Below are 23,781 nucleotides of genomic sequence, written 5' to 3' on the forward strand. Positions count from 1 at the left end.
TACAGTAATTTACCTTCAACTAGTTTTTCTAACATTTCTCAGTAACTATCTGTTAAGCAGATAGAAAATTGTTTTGAGGCAATCTGCAGCCCTATATGCTCAACAAATATATGAACTAGTATAGCTGAGCCTTCTGTCTGTTTCTTTTCAGATACATTATTTCACTCTTTCAAAAGCTGAGATAACTTTCCTTATTGTCCATGTGGCTTCATTTTCAACCACATTGTTGTGAGACAGCAGGCTGCTGAGATAGTAAAATAGTTTGCCTATAGATTCAAATGTATCATTGTTAATGCATACCAACTCAACATATTTTCCATAGGGTAAAGGTGAAATGCAGTCTCTGTTTTCTTCATCCTGATTTTCTGGCTGAAACATAATCAAAACCGTCAGTAGTAATGTGATGTTCTTTTTCTGATATGCTTGTATCCGATGTGCATTCAGGTTGTCAAAAACAAGGCAGGGACCACTTGTGTGGTCTGAGATTCAGAATGAAGTCTAGGCAGATTGAGAATTCTGCCAGTTATAATATGCTGAATGAGAATGAGTTTATACCAATTGCACTGTACCTCAGTCTTAAACTGCCAAGAATCACACATACTGCATTATCTGACAAAAATACAAAATGAAGGAACAATGAAGTATATGTAAAACCCAACCTTTAAGAACTTAATTTTGGATCTTTGATATAAACTTGCTTTCATTATTACATTGTGATGCAAATTGAATAAACAATTAATTCAGACCAAATTTCATAGAAATATATTCAACAAGAAAATCATTTCAATAATAATTTAGAGTGAGGAAAAGTCTCAAAAATTCTCCTTTTGTAATTCAGAAAATTTGACCATTTTCTTACGGCTTTAAATGAATGCTTGTTTAAATGTTGAAATGTCAAGATTTTTAAAAAAAAGTACAAAATTATGAAATACTTTTCAATAATAAGTGTGAGAAAATACGTAGAATACTACTGAGTATATATTAAAAGACTATATGAAGTTATTCAGAATCTTACCTGAGAAGGGGTATTAGAGAGTTATACTTGCAATTCATTCAAAACTACATGTAAAGTAATCAAGAAACATGTAACACTCCACCACTAACACAGCCTTCTTCATGTTTGACATCCTCTTGATTATGGCTACACATCCTTGTCAGTACTAGCAGCACTGTAAGAAGTGTAAATGAAAGCTTCTGCACAGTACATTGTACTGTTTGTCCTGCAAAATTATTGAATGTTGAAATGCTTCATCGTTATGCCACTGAGGAAAGCAGATTTTCTTTGTAAGCTGGTGCTATTTCTTTCTGTTTTAAGCACAAGTCAAATTGAAAAGTGTGTTGTTTTTTTTTCCAAGAAATAGAAAACTTCAAACTAAATGTTTTAGACGTACCTAACCAAGAGTTAATGTCACTTTAGAATTAACCAATCATCTATGTTATAAAACTCAGTGAATGTTAAAATCACTAGGATGTTTTTGAAAAACAGTTCAAATTAATAATTAATAATATTTGGTTTTAGTAAAAATAAACACCATAACCCGCTAGACAGAAGAAATCCAGTTTTCAATTACAATAAGTATCCCATCCATTTAAGTGAGTCTCATTCTGTCTTTGAAAGAAGTATATATGGTTATAGATAATCAACATTTTTCTTCATAATATGAGAGCTTAAGTGAGCTGGAAGTTGTTCCATGAAATCTTCTACTTTCTTTTATTTTTATGAATAGATTCTTCGTTGCCTATATAAAGACAGCATATACTCTAGTCTAATTATCTTTTATTCAGAAAATTAAAAATACGAAGATTTATTTTCAAATCCACAAGCTAGGCATTCTTACAATTATATTATTTAAACAGTAGAATGCCTGTTTCCAAAACAATGACTGATAGGATCTGCCATTTGAGCAGCGATATATGCTGCTGTCTTGAAATGCAGGTCTTCTTCCATTAACTTTAAATGGGAGTTAGGTATCTAAATAGAGTTGAAGAACTGAACTGAGTATTCTGGATATTTATCATAAAATTCCAAGAAAAGAGCCTTTAATAGTCATTCTGAGTCAACAATTCATCTTCTATACATTTCTGAGATTTTTCTTCACTTGAATCTATCTACAGAATGCTTTTTCTTCTGGACAGTATATTTGGAGTAAACACAAAAGCCAGAGATATGTAAAGATATGACTGATGAAATGAAAATCAACCTTTCTCATTTCTCAGAAGAGGAAGTAGAAAGTGTTAAGAAGATTCTGGGGTATTAGGTGCCAATGGGATAGTATAATACTTTTAACATTTCCTTTTAACAAATTTGAAATCATCATCTAAAAAGGATTACAACATTATGGAGAAACACCTCTGTTATGTAAATATTGACAACCATTTTTCAACTGTCAGGGAGATGTGTGATTTGTCTGATAGCTCATTGCAGAAAGAAGATGAAACATGAATTTATTTGTTAAGAGAGAGTCTGCTGGGGTGTACTGGTAGCTAGAGAAGCTTTTTATGTTAGAGTGAAATATAATAGAGTGATCACTTATATGGGTAAAAAATTACTTTCCAAGAGTCATTTCCCATAGGTGTTGTACACTTGTTCCCATTCATACTGAGCAGTGTGAACAATCAGTTCAAAGGACAAGAATGAAAATATGTTCTTTAGGGTATTTTCACCGTGCTGCTAGATAGAAAAGACATTCACACCTTTCTGAGCTGCCACTCAGCAGCACATAAAGAATGTTACAGCTTGTGTAAGTGTCAATTAGAGATAATTACAACCTCAGTGACCTGTCTTGGCACTAAAACACTTAGCAGACTTTATTCTCTTTACAACATGGAGATTTGGGGCACAATCCTGACACTGTTATAAATCAGGAGACACTGCAATGAAGTCAGATAAGTTACACTCTCATTATCACAATGTAAGGCAGGAAAGGAAATCAGATCCTTTGCTTATATTGTGGGCTCTGATTTTGCAATTTCATTAATTTTGTATCATACTTTGGAGTGTATTCATACACAATGATAACCAGAGATAGGTCTGTTAACTGATATAACGCGATTCCATTTTTTTTCATGTCAGACAGTAAAAGAACACTAACAGGAGATAATCCTGCTGGAAATACTTGTAATTTCCAAGCATAAGAACCTTAAACAGATACGTTTGCTTCTATCATTTGAAGTTGTGCTTCTAAACTCTGACTTGTGCCTCAGATTTCAGTGTTCCAAGGTGTATGTACCCTGTTGTTCCTTGGGTCAGGAGCCACAACTTCTATAAGAGTAAGAACTCTTACATTTTTATTTAGTTTGGGTCCTGTACTTCAGTGAAAGATTTCAGTACCTAATTCAGAAATCTGGGATCAAAATCATGCCCTAGTTTCATTATTTATTCTCTACAAGTCTGTCACACTTTTCTATTGCTCTTCCTCTCCTACTTCCAATGCCTCATGGTTTAAAAATTCCTATGCAGCAGGCAACCCTTTCCCCCAAGTGAGCAACCATGTTCATTGCCATTCTTAATTTCAGGCAGTTCATTTGGTATTTCTCTGCTTGAAACCCAGAGGATGGATTTGTCACTATAAATTAAAACAATTGAATTCCCCAGCAGTTATGGTATAGTTCCTGTGAATGATAGCTGCCTGCCATTATACTTAACAGTAAGTTGGCATACCTATTATATTAACCACTGCATTTCTTGCAATTTGCATTTCAGAGAGAAATAACGTCCCTAATGGGAAGTATAATGCATAGAAGCTATCTTAGAGGAGCAGGTAATAGAGGAGATGGTTTTTCATGCATTTGTGAAAAGTGTCCTTCTATTACTACTACTACTAATTATTATTATTATTATTATTATAAATAAAAATACCAAATTCAGGTAGTCTTTTATATGTTTGCTATCATGTTTTTCAAACCTGTAGGTAGGTGACTTGATCTACACAACTTTATCATGTAAGCACGCAGCCATCTCTGTCAAAAGGCTTTGAGAATTTTTCCCCTTCCATTGATTTATTTTTCTCCAAGCCCACACTCTGGATAATGAAAGGTCCCACAACTAGAAGACACAATACAGGGCTGCCAAATATTCACCTTTTTTTTTTTTTTTCTGGTTTCAGAATTAGCGATAAAGGTAGGATATTTAGCGTATATAAAGGCTATGAGCTTAAGAGCCTCTGTTCTTAAATATTTTATGTGCCTCTGAATCTCCCTTTTTGTTTTAGTTATGTCATTTTAAGATCCAATCGCCTAGTGTCCTGCCAGCTGGGAGCCTTTCCATGCTCAGCTTTATATTCCTGTGACCACATTTTCACACATTATAACCGACTTCTTACTGACTTTGTTCAGAGTTACAGGCCATTAGTACCACATTAGTACAGAAAATCAGGATCCAGGCATTTGGAAACACACACTGCAAACATTTTTGGAGCTACTGGACATTCAGCTACAAATCTTTCTGAGTTTCTGCAATAGTTTCTTTTGGTAAAGAAAGGAAACAGTCTACCTCATATGAATATTACACAGATTAATTAAAGTTGTAGGCACCTGGAAGATTGCAAGGACTCAATTATGGTTATCACAGTTGTTATTCCAATGCAGTACCAGCAAAGTGATTTAAAACTGAGGTATGGAACCTTTCCTCATAAAGTGCAGCAGGCACCTCATTCAAGCACCCTTAACAAGCACCATCATAACTTGCTGCTCAATATTTTCAGCATCAAAGAAAGACACAATTTAATACTTTAGCCCTCTTATAGAAGTATTTATAATTAAGTACAAGGTAAAAATGTTTTTGTTTGTTTGTTTGTTTATGTAACAGCCACTTCTTGATGCTGAATTGGCAATCTGGATACATGTATATATGACAGGAACCCAAAAGAAAATAAACCTGGATATGCATGCTGTTAAAACAATCCAGACATGCTTTCAGAAGTAAATAGGTAAAAATAAAATTATTATGAACTATAGCACACATTTTCTACATGGTACTAAGATGAAACTCAAAAATTTTGGCTCAGTTTCTAGTTAGATCATCAGATTTGCCTAGAGAAAGATTGTTAAAGTGGGGTCACAGTTAGCTGTTAGAAGATAAATTCAGACAAACAACTAAAAAGAAAGAGCTGTCTTTTAATGTTGTCACTCCAACGGGCACTGTATATCAGATGATTTTTTCTTAATTCCTCTCCTTCTGTTACCTCTTTCCCACATTTCATTTGTCACTTCCGCTAAATAATATAAATATACAATATGAATTCCACCTTATATTAATATATAAATATATGAAAAAATATGCCTTTACTGTTGGATAGGTTTGAACAGAATCCCTACACAAAGTGAACAGTGGGTGTCCGTCACATTCAACCACATTTTACAGCCTCTCAGTTAATGACATATGACATATAACCTAATTGTATTTTTACAATTGTGTCTATAAAAGCAAGATTCTTTTCTTCCAATAAGTAAAGTCTTCTGATAATCTGACGTTACCTGCAATGACATGCACACTACATGCACATGTACAAGAAGATGCAAGTTCTAATGAAAACAGTGGAGAGCTGACAGGTGAAGTCACAGGAACAGTGGCAACCATGAAGATTTGCTCCAGAGAAAGGGTACACTGGGCATGATAAAAAGTTCAGGTCTGATTAAATAAGGAGCTCAGGACAGAAACCTTGCAAAGAGCAGGCAGTTAATGTATAAAGAGGGCACCACTCCTGCCCAGAAAGGGGTCCTGAGTTGATATTTGTTATAAGTTAAGTGCTTTTATTTTATTCTTTTATCAGTTTGCAAGTAATCTCCTTTAAGAGTGCTCAGACAAATCTAGAACACTTGAGTATATAGCAATTAATTTGGATAAAGAGACAATTCTAATGTTAAACTGAAACTACTCTTCAGTCATCACTATTTAACTAATTCTAAAATAAATTTTCCCCAGAATTTATCCCTTCATCTGCTAGCTTTGGACAAGTAAAATTCTAAGATAAAGATTACTCCTTTGCAGTTTCTAGCCCTCTTAACACAAGAAAAGAAAAATAAGACTGATATTTATGTAGGAATTACTAGAGATTTCAGTCTGATGAACAAGTTGTTATGATAATGATCACTAACACTTAAAACATAAGATATAAACAAACAAAAGAGTTAAGAACCCTCAACAACAAAAAGAAAGTGCTCATTAGGGAAACCATTATAAAATGGCTTGTCCAGGATTGTTGTAGTTCACAGCTGTACCTTTTAAAAAGCTAGTTATCTTCAATTCTCTCCCCACTTTCCAAGGCATGCTTGCTGAGGTCTTTGTAAATAAGCAGCCCTCCACTGGATGCAAATTAACAGGTTACAGCTAGTGTCAGAGAAGCTTATGTAGCTAAGTACTGCTTCATATCAATTGGCTACTTCTCTAGGTGCTGAAATGAGGGCAACAAGAATTACATTAAGGTTTTATACAGAGTGCAATAGAAGGGAAGAAGATGAAGAAATAAAAACTGAAAACAAGTCCAGTGATGTAAACACTGAAAACACTTAAGATCCAAAAGAGTTACCAAAAGTCCTGCAGAACTTTTAATGAGTATAAACGTAGGTGTCTTGTTAAGCCAAGGATATTAGAAGTATGTTTGTTGAACGGTTTCAAAATGTAAACACATTCAGTTTGCTAGTTTGGGACTGTGCAATTTTGGCTCAAACCTTGAAAAAAACTTTATTTGATTGATATTGGATATCATAAATAAAACACAACAGATTGTGTGTTTTCAAAACCTGAACTGATAAGTATGATCATCAGTATTCTTAAGTTATAAGCTTGACTTGTTCTTGCACTATCCAGACATTTCTTTTGTTGTTTTCTATGGTAAGTTCACAGTATATGCCTACTGTAGTACAAAATATTGTTCCATCTGTTTCAAAAGCAGGTATTTATAAAAATAATATCTCATCTGTATTGTAGAGTCATAGAGAATGAAACCTAATAGATGTATTAATTGACAATGAAAGTGTAAACTTTAACATATGAAAAATAAATTGTTACTCATGTTTTGGTGACTTCTGTAAGGCTTTTCACAATACAAAAGCAATCAGAAATTATGTGGCTGGAAGAGTATTCTTTTATTATACTTTTGGGACATTAGGAAAAGAGGAGCTCTACATCGTGGAGATTCTTCTTTCTGAAGATTCTTCTTTCTGAAGCTTATTTCTGTCCATTCTGAAGCTTATTTCTGTCCATTCAGTTGAGATTACTAATTGTCTCTGTTGTCTATAGCTGAGAAATAATGCAAACCTTTCATGCTAATTTTTTCTGCTATATTTTTTCACCTGAGAACTGAACAGTGATAGACAGTTTCTGTTCTACCTTTAAAATTGTTTTTAATAGGACTGATGTCTAAGATTAGTAATGAAAATAGATAATGGAAGGATACAGGCTCTTTAGGAAAGGACAGGCAGGGGAGACAAAGAGGGGGTGTCACCCTCTGTCAAGAGTAGCTGGAGTGTGTGGTGCTCTTCCTGGGGATGGGTGAGGAGCTGACAGAGATCTGATGGGTCAGGATTGAAGGGAAGGCAGAGAGAGGGCACACGATAGTGGGAATGTGCTACAGGCCACCTGGTCAGGAAGACCAAGCAAATGAGGCCCTCTATAGACAAATAAAAACAATCTCACATTCACACACCATGGTCCTCATGAGGGATTTTAAACCACTCTGATATCTGTTGCAAGGACAACATAGCAGGGCATAAGCAATCCAGGAGGTTCCTGGAATGCATTGATGACAACTTCCTTTTCCAAGTGATAGAGGAGACAACAAGGAGAGGTGCTATGGTGGATCTCATTCTCATCACCAAGGAGGGGCTGGTGGGACATGTGAAACCCATGGGCAGCCTTGGCTGCAGTGACCATGAAATGGTGCAGTTTGGGATCCAGAGGAGGCAGCACAGCAAACTCGCTACCCTGGACTTTGGGAGACCAGACTTTGGCCTCTTCAGGGATCTGCTTGTACCACGGGACAAAGTCATAGAGGGAAGAGGGGCTGGTTAGTATTCAAGGATCACCTCATCCAAGCTCCGGAGCAATGCATCCCAAGAGGAAGTTGGCAAAAATGCCAGGAGGCCTGCCAGGATGAACAAGGAGCTCCTTGCCAAACTCAAACAGAAAATGGAGGCCTACAGATTGTGGAAGCAATGACAGGTATCCTGGGAGAGATGCAGAGACATTGTCTGAGCAGCCAGGGATCAGGTTAGGAAAGTCAAGCCCTATTAGAATTAAAATTGGCCAGGGATATCAAAGGCAACAAGAAAGGTTTCCGTAGGTATGTCAGTGATAAAAGGAAGATAAAGGAAACTGTGGGCCCTCTCCAGAAGGAAATGGGAGACCTGATCACCTGGCATGTGGAGAAGGCTGAGTTACTCAGTGACCTTTTTGCCTCAGTCTTCACCAGCAAGAGCTCCAGCCACATAGCCCAAGACCCAGAAGGTGAAGGAAGGGACTGGAAGAATGAAGAACTGACCACTGTAGGACAAGATCAGGTCTGAGACCAGGTAAGGAACCTGAAGGTGTTCCATGGGACCTGATGAGATACATCCACGGGTCCTGAGGGAACTGGAGGATGAAGTTGCCAAGCCACTTTCCATCCATCCTATTTAAGAAGTCATTGCAGTCTGACGAAGTTCCCACTGACTGGAAGAGAGGAAACATAACCCCCACAGCCCCACTTTGAAAGAGAGACAGATCCTTCATAGTGACCTAAGTATTTTAAACTGTTAATTTCTGTGAATGACTATCAGTGTATATGGTCTTCTGAGAAAACAAAACTTAGGAGCAGTTCCGGCTGACCGAACAGAGGAAATCGGTGATGGCTGAGGTGGTAGCACTGTCTAAAATGTTCTCTAGGATTTAAAAGAACAGTTTCTATGTATAGTGAATAACACACTGAAATGCACATGAAGATTTTCTGGAGGGCTGGGGAGGATAATATATATAAGCCTCTAGAAGATTGTATATGTTGGGTTTGTTGTTGTTATTGTTGTTGTTGTTTCTGGTGAAGCTCTGTAATGACTGTTGAGATATCTACGGGGTAGTAGGTTTACAGCCAACTGACTGTAAATGTGTTGACAGCTTTCCACACAGGGACAGGAAATAGTCCATTCAGTGCTGACACACAGCAAAGAAACAGCAAATCTAACAAAAAGATGAGAATATGATATTATTATTATATTTGTTCTGTGCAACTTTAAATGTTTACCTCCTAAGAGAGAGGTGCCTTTTGAGCACCACAGGTGAGAGAACATTTCTGGGCTGAATCTTAACTGCCATGTATGAATTTCATATTTTGTCAACTAACACTCCAGAGGCAAGTTCTACATAGAAGTCTAGAGAAAGACACTAGTTAGACAGAGGTTACTTCAACCTTCAAATCTTCTGAATTTAAGACAACTGATGTTAGCAAAACTGATAATCAAAGAAATCAAGTGCAAAGAAGTGAGATGAAAATTAGAAGGGTAAAAATGGATTTTGAAGGAAAAAGTAAAAAAAAAAATAAAAGAATGCCCAGATGCCATGAAATATTCGGAAGAAGGATGCAATAGAACTAACAAATCTGATAAATCTCCTCAAAGCAATGAGGGAAGGCAAGAATACTGCTGAGAAGTTAGACTACTTTTTTGCATTAATTTTCACTCAAGAATTTTGGGAAGATTACTATGAAAAATACTGTTTTCTGATATATAATAATATTACGACACTAAAGCCCTACATGCTACAATAAAAATCCTGTAATTTCATGCACAACATGATGTAAAAAAACTCAAAGCTGCAACATTCCTGATTTTTCCCTTTAAGTATGTACTATTCTGTAGAAACAGAGGAGAAAATAAAATAAATAAATAAATAAATAAAGCAATGTCTCATATATTTAAATAAATGTTTGGGGAGTTGGAGCTCATTAAATTTTTATTATAATTATTTTTAGAAACTTGTCTGAAATGAATAATTAAAAATATAACAAGTGAGAAACTTCACAATAAAAAAGTCCCAAGTTTGTTATATTTTAAAAGGAAAAGAAATGTTTTATCAGTCAGGATTCTTTCAACATACTAAAATGGTTAATAAGAATAAAAAAAATAAAACAAGGGAAACAATTTCTTTATACTTCTAGAAACTCTGATTCCTTGGGCGGGGGGGGGAGGGGAGGGCTAAAACATGGATCAAAAATCACCTAACAAAATGAAAAAATGAAGTTTAGAATTATATAGACAAAGTTCATCATGGAAAAATATATAAAATGATTGACTGAACAACTTCATTATGACTTTATTCTTATTAGTGGAAAGAGGGGTAATGAAACTGTTAAATCTGAAAATCATGTGAAAAATATTTTTTCATTCAGGCAGAAAAAGGAACATGAAGGAGAAAATGAACTAGATGAATGACTAGCAAGATAGCAAAATTTAACAACGTTGATCATGCTATCGTGATCATAACTATATGAAAATTCACTGCAAAATGCAGCTTTCTAAGTTAACCATATCTAAATTAACCAATGGAACACTGACAGGCTGTCTTAGAAAAGGTTAATATGCCTCTGCATTCATAAAATATGCATGATACATTACAATATGTTACAACAACTAAAAAGATGAAGGAGTAGACAATATAATACCTTTATTTAAATCAATAGTGTTTCCAGGATTCTATCCATAACAAAATAATATTTTGAAAGATGATATGACAAGTATGATCTAAACATTTAAAAGAAATGTATATATATATTAGTAAGATTGGAAGTGTTGCATTCAAAAGATAAATAAAAGAAACAATGAACATGAAACAATGAAATAATAGGTTTAGATGCATGTCAAAAATAATATTAAATTGAAAACTTGTGATTTTCTAATACAACCCAAGATTAAAGAGGATTATTATTTCACCAATTTGTAAGTGAAAGAATCTGAAATTGAAAAAAAAAAAAAAAACTTTTATATGCTATGAGAAAAACCATAGAATACTTCGCCAAAAAAAAAAAAAAAAGTAACAACCACAACAAAAATAAAGTATAGGATGCATTTGATAATCAAGACTACTTAAAGTTGTTAGCAATCTTAAAGAGAAATTTATCATTTTTTTCATGTTCTAACTCAGACTGTAAGTCTTAAAGATCAATGAGAACAGCAGTCTTCTTTATATTAACCTACCTCAGAGCTATTTTAAATTTCACTGAAGTATCTTGAGCTGGCCATTGTCAGAGACGTATCTGACCTTTCATGGTCATGGCTATGTTCTGGTACTTCATTACAACATACAAATAGAAAGCTGATAGACAGGAAAATCAGAAAGAGGAGATAGAAAATAAATCACAAATACGTTTATATTGAACAATAGTTATCTGTCATTCTACTGAATGAAAACCTGCTTCTCTTTTAAAAAGCGTCATTAAATACTGTCTTTTGTCATGAAGAACAGAGGACACAATTTTGTGCCAAAATTAAGTATGAAGAGAGTTGAAGCTTATTATGTTCATAAGGAAAAATAACAATTTTATTTTGTTGCAGTAGTTTTTTCTTCAAAAACAAAAGCTGAATTCATTTTCTTTCCTGTTCCACTAGTTATCAATATATGTTTTGACAGAATCACAGAATGGCCGAGGTTGGAAGTGACCTCTGAAGATCATCTAGTCCAAAACCCCTGCTGAACAGGATCACCTAGAGCACATTGCTCAGGACGGCATCCAGGTAGGTTTTGAATATCTCTAGAGAAGGAGACTCTACAACCTCTCTGGGCAACCTGTGCCAGTGCTCTGTCACTCTCACAGTAAAATGCCTTCTCATATTCAGCTGGAATTTCCTGTGCTTCAGTGCTTCCTTTGCTTTTGATAACAAATTAGGCCAGTCTTATTGAGGTAAGTGAACTGTAGGTGTACAAACAAAATATATGTGTTGAAATAGGAAATATAAGTCTGGTAAAGAGCTTATTGCAAACATTTTCTTTTTCGTCAAAAGGTACCATTGTTCTGCCATTTTCTAAATATTGCAGCCACTTTTGCTACATTCACTGCTTAAGGATTTCAAAAGAGATTTGTTATCAGTCTGCAAATCACATTATGATGTTAAGCAGATCTATAGACTCCCATCTAATGAACGGGACTCAGAAGTCATTAAAAGTATCATCTGAAGGTTTATCTTTAATCCTTATTTTCAAGTTTTCAATATAAACATTTATTTAGTGTACAGAAGATTACAGGGTCTTTTGCACTGGTGTACTGAAATACATGTGTATTATACACATGGTCTAATACCCATCAGGCCTCTGTTTTTTTGATAAGAGGAAAGAATGAATAGTTAAGTATTTGCTGTGATTTAGCTAATGTCTTTTACCATATAAAATGCAATCCAATTCATTGTGTGTGTGCTTGAAAGAGACACAAATGATTTGATACTAAGCCTTTTTTCTTCATTGCATGTTGCTAAGGCTGTCTCTGGAGAAATAAAGAAGCTTTTTCTCTTATTTTTCATAATGGGAATCTAATGAGAACTTTAATTAGTACCATGAATTTTTCCCTTTCTTTCTAGATTTTAAAGTCTTCATTCAGTATTTCTCAGTCATGATTTTCTATTCTATTTCTGTCATGTTATTTCTTTAAAATAATTTACAGAGTACTGTCTTATTTTAGATTTTGCTTAATCTATTTTGTTGCCATAATAACTGGAATTAAGCAACCAAGAATCATCATGTTCTTATTAATAGACAGATCAGTCAATCATTGAGAGGCATATTTTCTCACAACTGTTTGTAAAGATGTTAATAAAGAGGTTTTTTTCTTTATACAATGTATACCTGAAACAACCATTGAAAGACAGTCTACTCCTGCTACCTTTAGTTAGCCCTTGCTTTTTTCTTTGAACATAGGTATTTGGAATGGAAAAATTTTAACTTCTTCCCTGAATTTGTTTCTATAGCATGTTGCGTCTCCTCTGAGATTAGGATAAAATCTTTTTACCAGAAAACATAAGATGCTGATATTTCTGTTAACTTCCTGATATTTATAAAAATCCATATTTGAATTGACTACTCCTGCAGGTACTGCACACAGTCTGGAATATCTTTCCATTTGTCCTGAGAGGTATAAGCCACGTACAGTACTCACAGGTTTTATGCTGTAAATGTCACAACATTTTAACATATTTGTGTTGTACATCAAAGCCCTCAGTTTCCCATAAGATGTTTTTATTTTTTTTCTTGTTTGGTTGTTTGGTTTTTTTTTTCTTATTTTGTTGGCACAGGACTCAACTGAATAAGAAACTTCAGTATGGAAACTATCTCTGCAAAAGTGTGTGCATTAATGAATAAGATTCAAATAAACCATGACTTTGACCATGATTCCTAGCTCTGATACTGGCTTTCTGAAAGATCTTAATTCATGTCCTCTGCTCTCCTACCTGCAAAATGAGGACAAGGATATTGATTTCTTATGCTGAGCACTTGAGATTTACTCAAGAAAAATAACCATTCAAAAGGTACTTGATGATGATGATGTTAAACTCTATATGAAGGGTGCCAGCATATATTGGGGATCATGTACCTGACAAATAAGCTCTGTATTTTCATTGCTACTTTTCTGGAATACATATATCACAGTCACTAAAAAAATGAGAAGCATTACTAGTAAGTCCATGAAAAACAGTACAGGGAAGCAGGTTTTCCAGTGTTTTTTGAAATGCAGTGTATTATATTCCACAGAGAGGCTGACAAAAAATACAGTGAAGGTGGCAATTAGAGAAATTTAGTTGAAACTTGTCCAGCTTATTAAGCATTTAATTTTGTGTCTAAAGTGAGAAATCATTAACACTTTTATTGTGCTGAATGAAAAAAAAAAAAAAAAAAAACTAACTTGTGGACAAAAAAAGCTGTAAAACCAACTTTAAAAGATTTGTTATTCCTGTGCTTTCATGAAATGTTTGTATAGCCTTACTAAACCTGCAGTGTGATTGTGTGATTTCATAATAAGACTACCACACAGTGAGGGCAATCACATCACACAGGTGGTTTAAAAAAAGGTGGTTTAGTAGGAGGCAAGGCTTCTGTTTCCATTTCAAAGGTCAGACTGATTCAGCTCTAAAAGATTTCCTCCCTCTGCTTAATGAAAGAGTAGGGAGGACCAAATCAAATCATGTCCTCCAGTGGACAGGACTTGCACTAGTCAAATGATGCTGTAATATTTGGGTCCCAGCCTCACCACAGCTTTGACCTCCAGGCCTCTTATTTGCTTCCCATGCCCAACATGTTGGTCTGATCTAAGCACCATGAGACTGGTGTAGCTACCTTCACATCAAGGTGGGAATGTAGGTTTTCAGCCCCACAATGCACAGGTCTTTCAAGCCACTTACTATCAAAACCATGATCAGGAGATCAAATTCATCATTCAATCCACACAAAACCCTTCAAATTAAAATCAAAATACTTTAAAAGATGGTAAGTTTAAATAGGCTTGTTGAGGGTTTGAAATTACAGGCTAAGTCATTTAAAGTATAAACATATTTTGAGAGTATAAGAAAATATATAAAGACCGTTGTTACTTTTCTTCTTAAAAGATGTTTATCATTTGGACTGCAGAAAGGAGCAAGATTGTTGTTAAGTGTGTGCATTTCTCACTGTTACTCTGCAACTCCCAAAGTCACATAGCAAATCAGTTGCTTAGATAGAAATAGCTCCCATGTCTCCTGATGCACTGCCTGGTGTCCTATCCTAAAAGCCACAAAACTTCTGTTAATAAGATGTCTACAGCAGTTTATTCCTTCAGGTGAGAAGTTTGAACCTAGTCCAAGCTACTGACACTGAAGTTACTACATCTGACTCTGCATGGGTCAGTGTTATCCAAGTATAACTTTTGTTTCTTAGCAGAGGAGATGAGAGGAAAATTGGATGAGCAGACATTTTCAAAACATACTAAATCGAGCTTACTTCTCCATGATCAGTTAAAAGTCTTATTATAGCTAACACTTTTAGAGAGAAGCTATGAGACTGCACCATGGCAAAATTCATTTATTCCCCAGACCTCTCTCTTCCTCTCCACACATGCTGCCAGGAAGTCTGCAACAGCTTGCTGCAGTGTCTGCTAAAAGGAAAATGATTTCATATTCACAACTTCTTTTAAGGACGTCAAAATTATAATTTCCTGCTGTTGCTGCACTCATGGCCATTGCAAATTCACACCAGGAGCTGCAATTTGCAGCTTCAGCAGATTTGTGACATACAGTTTTGACAGTCACATAAGAATGTATTTTCTCTTGATAGCCACACCTGAATCCCTGTTTAGCCATAAGGACACTTGAAAGCTTCACTGGCACAAGGAAGAAGGAACTTTAGGACATGATATTTACTGATGATGAAACTGTGACAAGACCACCTTCCTGTCAATTTAAACTTATTTCCACCAATGAGTTTTACTTCAAGTTTCAGTGTGAAAGGGCCTCAAACTCTCCTTTTAAGGAGATTGTTTCATCACTGAACATACTTTGCAGTCAGAATTTCAACCTGTTGTTCTTCTTTATAACCGGAAACTTGTAATTTTTCTCTTGATCAACTCCTTTGCTAGTAAACTGCTCTATCTATGCAATCATACTATATACAACCATTCCTAGTTCTTCTGTAATTCTGCATGTTTCTCATCATCTTATGTGCAGCATATATCTTTCTGCTATCAAGTGGCCCATAACAATATAAAATTCATTCAAAGATCTTAGAAGTCACCGCATAGACTCCAAGTGATTTCAGAGAATTTTTTGTGGATTAGGCCCTTAGATAAGTTGATCCTTCTCTCACAGAAATCAGTAGCACGACTGATGTGTGACGGGGTCAAGCCAACACACATATCTTTTTTTCTACTCCACAGCACAATGCCTTTGCAGACAAAAAATTATTTTTATGTTCTTCTCTTTTTCATACGACGTTACAAATTTATATCTAATCTGTGATCCATATAATCTCTAAATCTCTTCCAGCAAGTCTGCCCACTAGGACCCTCCCTTCTATTGACTATCTATATATTTGGATTATCTTCCCATGGAAGTATTATACTGAATTTTTCCAAGATAAATTTTATTTTCCTTTTTTTTTTTTTCCTACTCTGAATCCTTCTTGGCATTTATCTTCCTTCATTGCTTCTCACAATGTTTCACAATGACCAGGAGGACTACTTTGTGGTATTGCTTTACAGAGCACTCAACTAAAATCACAACCAATTATTATACAAGAAAGTATTATAATTTATAAGCCTTTAGGAACATTTTTAGGCTTTTGTGTTCCATAATTCAGTGACTTTTAACATTTTCCTCCTGAAGGAATCTGGCCTACTCGACAGTAAGCTTTAATTGGAGAAGAAGAATCTGCAGAGCTAAAAAATCTGGTTCTAATAGGAGATATTTTACAATGAGAAAGTTGAAATGTTGCAGGGAGAAAGCTGCTCATTACCAGAAAAGTGTCTGAGTCCCAAAGGGTGTGTATTTCACTGGAAAGGAAAAAAAAAAAAAAAAATCAGGGAAGAAAATTCATAATTATTAGCCCTTAATTGCAAATTAACAGCTAACAGTAGTTTTCCATTGAAAGAATTAGTGGGAACATAGAAAAATGTATTTACTTTCTACAATGTTACTAAACTAAGAACTTTTCAGACTGCAAATATAATTATTCTAATTCAAAAAGGTTTGCAAATGCTAGTTTTATGCATTGTTATCCATCTGTCTAATTTGATAAACATTGAATAAAACTACTGACTTCCCTAGCATTTGTGGTGTTGTATGAGGTTAAGAGACAATGAAAGGTTTTGCATGAATGTCAGCTTTAGATTTCTATTTGGACAATTAAGATTTCTACTTGGATGTCTGAAATCTGAATTTAATTTCATTTATTTTATCAAATTTAAACATATTTTTTGCATAATTTAAATATTCATTATTGAATATTCATTCAATATGAACTTCTGTCATACTGACTGCAGAATAATATAATACCTTCAGAATATCCCTTTTAAAGAGAAGTGGCATGCTTTTTTTTTTTTTCCACTTTTTCCCATTTTTAGTGCTAGAAAATATTAGCACTCTCGAATGTACTGGATGTAATGGTACTGCCTTTTCCAATCCAGAAGCCAAAAGTCCTGCAGAGAGATGGGTTTGCTTTTTTAATGTCTGTCATGTGATGTTTTTAAATAGTTCACTTTAGTCAGGAGTCTTCTTTTCCCCCCATTACACCAAAGAATCAATTTATCACAAAATCATAGAATCGTAAAATGCCTTGGATTAGAAGATCCAAGACAATCCAAGAAGATTAGAAGACCTTAAAGATCACCCAGATCTAACCCCCCTGCCATGGACAAGAACACCACCCACTAGATCAGGTTGCCCAGGGTCTCATCCAACCTGGCTTTGAACACTTCCAGGGATGGGGCATCCACAACTTCTCTGGGCAACCTGTTCCACTGCCTCACCACTCTCTGACTGAAGAATTTCCTCCTAACATCTAATCTAAGTCCTCCCTCTTTCAGTTTAAGACTGCTCTCCCTTGTCCTGTCACTATCTATTTGTGTAAAAAGTCACTCTCCATCTTTTTTATAAGACCACTTTAAGTACTGAAAAGTTGCAGTAGGAGCCTTCTCTTCTGTAGGCTGCACATCCCCATCTCTCTCAGCTTTTCTTCATAGGAGAGGCTCTCCAGCCCTCTAATCATCCTTGTGGCCCTCCTCTGGATCCACTCTAACAGGTCCACTTTTTTGGGGGGGCTGGGGGCCCCAGGCCTGGACACAGTATTTCAGGTGGGGCCTCACAAGGGCAGAGTAGAAGGGGACAATCACCTTGCTTGACCTGCTGACCACTCCTCTGGTGATGCAGCCCAGGATGCAGTTGGCCTTCTGGGATGCAAGTGCACATTGCTGGCTCATGTTGAGCTTTTTGTCCACCAGAACCCTCAAGTACTTCTCTGCAGGGCTGCTCTCAATGAGTTCTTCTCCCAGTCTGCACTCATGTCTGGGATTGCCCTGACCCAGGTGCAGCACCTTGCACTTAGACTTGTTGAACCTCATTAGGTTCACATGGGCCCACTTCTCAAGCTTGTCCAGGTCCCTTAGGATGGCATCCCTTCCTTCTGTTGTATCAACTGCACCACTCAGCTTGGTGTCATCTGCAAACCTGCTGAGGGTGCACTCAATCCTACTGTCTATTTATTGGTAAATATATTAAAGAGTACCAGTCTACGACAGACAACTGTGGGACACCACTCATCACTGGCCACCACCTGGACATAGAGCCATTGACCACAACTCTCTGGATGAAGCCATCAAGCCAATTCCTTATGCACCAATAGTCCACTCTTCAAATTCATCTGTCCCCATTTGAGAGAGAAGAATGTTGTGTGGGACCGTGCCAAAGGCCTTACAGAAATCCAGGTAGATAACTTCGGTTGGTCTTCCTTTGTCGACTGATGCAGTCATTCCATCATTGAAGGCCACCAGTATGGTCAGGCACAATTTGCCCTTGGTGAAGCCATGCTGGCTGTCTCAGATCACCTCCTTGTCCTGCATGTGCCTTGATGTTGCCTCCAGGAGGATCTGTTCCATGATCTTCCCAGGCACAGTGGTGAGTGAGACTCAAACAGTCTGTAGATCCCTGGGTCTTTCTTTCTACCCTTTTTAAAAATGGGAATGATAACTTCTCCTGTATGCCAAGAATTTTCAAATATGAAGGAGAGCCACTTGCAACTCCATCAGCCAGTTCCCTCAGGACTCTGGAATGCGTGTTATTGGGCCCCATAGACTTGTACCTATTCAGTTTCATCAGGTGATCTCGAATGTGCTCTTTGCTTGCAGTGGGAATGGGAATTTAGTGAAACTTATAGAATAAAATACAATTCCTCTTAGCAAGAACTGCAGCAGAACAGAAGGAGTATGTCGTCACTACTTGTGTATTGTCTGACCTCCCCACTCATTCTTGATTATTGGATTTATCACTTGTTTTTTCTCCTATGTCTCAGAGGAACAGCATATTTGAGGCTGGAACTCTCATTTATTATTGGCAGTGTCCAGAACACTGGGGTCTTCATCTAGTTAAGGCCTCTTGGCACTTCCGTAAATAAACAGTACATGCTGAAAGTCTCAGTTTCAAAGTATCTGCATGAAAGTTCATGATTCAAGGGTTGAGTCAAGCACTGAAGCCATGAACAGAGAGAAAGAACATTTTTACTGAGGTGAGGTCATAAAAATCCAGAGTGCTTCTTAGAAACTACAGAAAATGAGGACAGAAACAGGGTAACTTCTGCACCAAATATTTAGAAGCAACCAAACTGACAGATATTAAAGGGCTGCTACTAATAGCAATTCTGGCATTAAAAGACTCATGGCAGAGAATTCTCCATTAGGGGGAGAGTACCCTCCATAAGGGGGTACAAGAAGCAGTTAGCTGTACCAAGTCTGACAATTATAATGTTGCTTACATCCTACTCTGAAGTAAAATAGACATTTAACTAGAGAGATGGACTGGTTAAATTAAGAAACACTAATCATCCATCCTTAACACTTATTCTCAGGGATAAGTAAATTGAATTATTGTTAGAACAGGCTATATATGTAGATTTGCACAGTATTTACATGTGAGGGCAATTTTTTTTTAATGGGTGGAAGGTCTGTTCTTTCATTTACCTTTCTCAGGGCAACAGAATCCTCTGCTTCCAATGATACAAAATCCTAAAAATTTGTGAGTGTAATGGGACAACTGCAAAATTTTGTAAGCATAAATCCCAAAACCAAGTTTCTAAAGAAAGTTGTTAATCTCACTGGGAAAGAAGGCATATGCTTATTCTTAGCAATTTTTCTGTTTATCAAGCACCATATATGAATATTGCTCAGGACTCTCACAGAGCTAAAATTTTTCACCCTCTTCCCACAAAGGAAACAAGAAAAAAGTAACTATTTCTGATGTTTTCATTTTAAGTAAAGCTCTTTAAAACACATTCTTACTGTTTTCTCTAGGCTTTCCAAAATATTTTACTTCACATGACATTGTTTCCCTTCTTCACTGAGCAGCAACAACAAGCATTTTTTTTCAATGCCTCATTGCACCATACTTTGCTGGTGGCTCTTTGCTTATGCTCTTTCTCCACATCCTTATATTGTGCATAAGGTGCCTTCTGCAGAACAGTTGGTATAAAGGAGAACAACAGATCTGTAAAGACATCTAATCGTTCCCTGAATAGATCTATTCATTCTGACTAAATAGTAAAAGATCTGGTAAGTCTTGTAATTTAAATAGAAGGCTTTGCAAGATGTTTACTGGGTAGGTATATACCTAGACAATCTCTGCTCTTTTTATACATGAAAATCTTTAGGTTTTACTGTCACACAAGCAAACAGAACAGGAAAAAAAGTACTTAAAAATTGATATGATAGCTGTAATAATTTCATCAGGGCAAATGTTATGGACAAAGAGAAAAACATTCATCATTTGTTTACTCTTTGTACTATTATGAAATGGCCACTGAAAATGACATTGTTACTTCTTTAAACAGTTATTACAGGCTAAAGAGTTATGTATTTTATCTTAATCTCTTTTGCCATTCTTGTTTTTTTCTTTTTTTTTTTTTTTTTTAAAAATTTCTATCAGTCATAAAAAGCATTGGTTTTGTGTTCTTGTCTCATTATCCCAGGTTTCCAAATGTGAGATTTCTGTTTGAAATATACGTTATAAAATTACAGGGTAGAACAACAATGAGGGTGCTAATTTATGTACATGTGTAAAATGTGTTCTGTGTTTTGTATAGGTTGCTGTGGATTATGCTTCAATTTAAACAACACTGGATTATACATGAACCACTCAACCTAAACCTAAACCACACTGGATTATGCATTAAACTACTTCTAAAATACTTTTGAATTACTGTTTAACATTCTTATATTGAAATTGGATTCCCAGTAGTTATTAGAGTAGATATATTTTTCCAAAACACCATCTGAATGATGGCATCACAGTTGGTATTTTTTTTACAAATGTGAAAACACAGCTTTGGGCATGGATTCAATGCATTTGGTTGCACATTTAGACTTAGGATGGTGTGTGGTGCATTCCAAACACAAACAGTTGGTCATATGATTTCTAGGTATCTGCATAAAAAACACTAAACTCATTCTGGATTATTGGCAAATGCTTATGCCAAGGTCCACACCAAAGTCCATAAACGTTTTCAAAGGAAAAAGAGGGTTTGGAAAGGGGGAGGAATACCTAAAAGTGAGAATGTAATAATTAATTATAGTATTGAAATAGCTAACTGAATACAATTATTATGCTTAGTGCAGAATAGGCTCTCCTTTACTAAAATTCCTTCTTGCAGGTTTGCAAAGTTAGATATAGCCTTATAGCTGCACCACTGAGGAACAGCCTTAGGAGAAATTATGATTCCGATGTGCTTATGAATCTCATTTTTGGTTTTGTTTTATACATTTTTTTCTCCTGTCCACAGCAAGGAGTAACTGATTTCCCATTTTCTGTGGAATGGTTTTCTTTTTTCTCTGTTGCACTCCATGTTAATTCTTGTCAAACTATGTCTTAAACTATCCCATTTGCACTGGAATTTACTGAGTTAATTGTCCCAACTGCTAGAAATGGTTTCTGAGCAGGGGACTGTTCTCACTTTCGTTATAACCATGTAAAGGTTGCAGTAAGAAAAATGGTATTGTGGAAATAAACAAAAATCATTATATCAGCTTTGAATTAAGTTGGGACAGATATAAAAAAAGACCCAAATAAGCAATGCATAATAATACAGAAATATTGAATTATCTTTCAATCAGTGTCATATACTGCCCTTTATCATCTTGCTTTTTTCTTCCAAAATCTGCTGGAGATGTGGTATTCATGTAAATCATAGCTGATACATGTATACGGTATTTCAGGTTGGGAATTAGAAGAAATTTCTTCTCAGAAAGCGTAGTTATATATTGGAATGGGTTGCCTATGGAGGTGGTGAAGTCACCGTCCCTGGGGGTGTTTAAGGAAAGGTTGGACGTGGTGCTTAGTTACATGGTTTAGTGGGTGATATTGGTTGTAGGGGGGTGGTTGGACCAGATGATCTTGGAGGTCTTTTCCAACCTTAATGATTCTATGATTCTATTTGGGAGAAATCTGCTGAAAAGGAAGTGAATGAACTAGGAAGTGGAATCTCTGTAAATTACCTAGAATCATGGCAATGACTAGAGTAATTTAATTTTTTGACTGCAAAAGCATTGACTATAGCTGTTCAGTAAAACTGATAACCAACCAGAATTGGAGAAAATATAAATGGTGAAAATGTTTTTTGTAATATTGACATTGGAAGTGGGTATAGTTCTTTATGAAAAGGCAGGTAGATAATTAACTGAACAAAAAAAAATTATTTTGCATACAGCCCTGTATTTCAGCTCTGAGGGGAGAAATGACACCAAATTTGTACAACAGTAGGGAAAGGTTTATCAGCATTTAAATGAATTATATAACAACTATTGTTAATGCTTGGAAAAACTACAGTGGCTACAGGAAAAACAGACATAGCATAAAGAGACTAAGAACGGTCAAGTTCAGCCACTACATAAAACATTCAGAGAAAACGGAAAGCAGAGAAGATTATTCAAACAATAAAACAAACTTCTTTCTTCACCTTGTATACGTATATGCAGCATACACAAATTTGTATTTATCATTGGTTGAATTTTAGTATTATTTCCAACTGAAATATTGCTGCAAATATTTAGGCTTTCATTACATATAATACCTTACAAAAAATGGTGTTAAATCATTAGTTGTACACACACATACATACACACCAAAAAAAAAAAAAAAAAAGGCATAAAATTTATCCAGGGAAAGAAAATGTAATTTCTCTTTGTGTTTCCTTTAACATTGTGGGATCTGGAACTTGCAGATCATCATCTATAATGGCCTACAGCTTAGATCATTTACCCATTAAGGAGACAATAGAACTTTTCTTCATCTGGGACAATATCCGTATGGCACACAAAGTTGTCTATTCAGGGGATTACATTCTTCTCTCCAGCAACTGTTAAATGTAAGATACAAAAAACAGTCTTTGTGACAAGGATTGGGATACACAGCCTTCCCATTTGCAAGCCCTAAACTCTTCAAGACAGACTTGCTCCAAGAATGTTCCTCCCACTCCAGCCAGCCCAGAATATGGCTTGTGAATAAGGGAAGTGTCAGGTCTGTGCCCGAATTCCCCAGAATATGGGGGTCACATGGAAACAAGTCTCTTTCTTCATGGACAATTGCTTTTGTGCAGAAGTATTGTTAGTTTATTTCCTTCTTAAAAAAAAAAAAATCCATTGCAATTTATTAAGCCTCAAACTGTGGAATAAGCATCAACCTGGCTGCCTGTTAAATTAACTTCTCTAAGGACTATGACTACTTTCCACAACTATCTTAATCTTTGGTTGTTGTAAATTCCAAACTGCTCAGACTGGGATTATAGTGTTTTGGAGCAGATTCACAGATGCATGAAGTTTTTTAATAAAAAATTGGAAATAGCTAAATTAATTTCTGTTAAATATCTTTTTACTACAATCCTTACAGTGAGGAACTCAAAAGTGGAAGAAAGCAATCAATGAAATGATGTGATTAAGGTACTGAGAGGAAAGAGAGAACCACATTGTCTTACCTGCGCCTCTCTTTCTGTATCTTTCCCCTTCTTCTTTCAGAAATCCTCCCCTGAAAATCAATGTGAAGACTTAATACATTTTCTATGTCATACAGATAGAAAAAGAGAGATGAGCTCGACAAATATGTGAT

The 23,781-nt window shown here is 35.8% G+C and overlaps 1 long non-coding RNA gene across 3 annotated transcripts; it reads right to left on the reverse strand.

Annotated features, from left to right (window-relative positions):
* Nucleotides 1–281: 281 nt before the first annotated feature.
* LOC121066331 lies at nt 282–23,754 on the reverse strand. 3 transcript variants are annotated; one of them, XR_005817677.1, is made up of 4 exons: nt 23,651–23,754; nt 22,939–23,035; nt 11,164–11,281; nt 282–369 (listed from the first exon to the last, which is right to left on the reverse strand). It is a non-coding gene; the product is annotated as an uncharacterized LOC121066331 (long non-coding RNA). The 3 variants fall into 3 exon arrangements; XR_005817676.1 differs by lacking the exon at nt 282–369 and adding an exon at nt 7,068–7,300; XR_005817678.1 differs by lacking the exon at nt 282–369 and adding an exon at nt 10,619–10,710.
* Between the last annotated feature and the right edge of the window lie 27 nt (nt 23,755–23,781).

Source organism: Cygnus olor, chromosome 2 (assembly GCF_009769625.2).
Source record: "Cygnus olor isolate bCygOlo1 chromosome 2, bCygOlo1.pri.v2, whole genome shotgun sequence".
Classification (NCBI taxonomy): domain Eukaryota; kingdom Metazoa; phylum Chordata; class Aves; order Anseriformes; family Anatidae; genus Cygnus; species Cygnus olor.